General features: G+C 31.1%; 1 protein-coding gene across 1 annotated transcript in view; it reads left to right on the top strand.

Annotated features, from left to right (window-relative positions):
- Positions 1–1,334, top strand: part of LOC102672372 — a 60,599-nt gene that overhangs the window by 41,739 nt on the left and 17,526 nt on the right. The gene's annotated exons all lie outside the window — the stretch shown is intronic.

Here is a 1,334-nt window from a genome sequence, read left to right on the forward strand (position 1 = left end):
TCCCTTTTTCCTCTTCTTCTTTTTTAAAAATATATCAAGATTAAAAGAAATTATCCACGTTGCAGGAGGCTTGCAAATATACGCTTTAAAAAATCTTTCGTTACCGTCGATCGAAGTTTCAATTAAACGGCCATTATCATTCATAATTTGCGCGAATGAACGAATTAATTCCCTTTTTCTTTGGTAATATTAAGATTGAAAGTTTCGAAATTATATTATAGATTCCTGCACAAAAACTTGCACAATCAGCCCTTCCACTTATATACCTAAATATACGTTTTAAAAAATCTTTCGTTACCGTCGATCGAAGTTTCAATTAAACGGCCATTATCATTCATAATTTGCGCGAATGAACGAATTAATTCCCTTTTTCTTTGGTAATATTAAGATTGAAAGTTTCGAAATTATATTATAGATTCCTGCACAAAAACTTGCACAATCAGCCCTTCCACTTATATACCTAAATATACGTTTTAAAAAATCTTTCGTTACCGTCGATCGAAGTTTCAATTAAACGGCCATTATCATTCATAATTTGCGCGAATGAACGAATTAATTCCCTTTTTCTTTGGTAATATTAAGATTGAAAGTTTCGAAATTATATTATAGATTCCTGCACAAAAACTTGCACAATCAGCCCTTCCACTTATATACCTAAATATACGTTTTAAAAAATCTTTCGTTACCGTCGATCGAAGTTTCAATTAAACGGCCATTATCATTCATAATTTGCGCGAATGAACGAATTAATTCCCTTTTTCTTTGGTAATATTAAGATTGAAAGTTTCGAAATTATATTATAGATTCCTGCACAAAAACTTGCACAATCAGCCCTTCCACTTATATACCTAAATATACGTTTTAAAAAATCTTTCGTTACCGTCGATCGAAGTTTCAATTAAACGGCCATTATCATTCATAATTTGCGCGAATGAACGAATTAATTCCCTTTTTCTTTGGTAATATTAAGATTGAAAGTTTCGAAATTATTCATGTTGTTCCTGCACAAATACCTACACAACTAGCCCTTACACCTATATAAATATACGCTTTAAAAAATCTTTCGTTACCGTCGATCAAAGTTTCAATTAAACGGCCATTATCATTAATAATTTGCGCGAATGAACAAATTAAGCTTCGACAAATTAATTCCCTTTTTCTTTTTTAATATTAAGATTGAAAGTTTCGAAATTATTCATGTTGTTCCTGCACAAAGACTTACACAACTAGCCCTTACACCTATATAAATATACGCTTTAAAAAATCTTTGGTTACCGTCGATCAAAGTTTCGAATTAAACGACTATTATCGTTCATAATTTGCGCGAATGAACG

Source organism: Apis dorsata, unplaced genomic scaffold (assembly GCF_000469605.1).
Source record: "Apis dorsata unplaced genomic scaffold, Apis dorsata 1.3 scaffold_19, whole genome shotgun sequence".
NCBI lineage: Eukaryota > Metazoa > Arthropoda > Insecta > Hymenoptera > Apidae > Apis > Apis dorsata.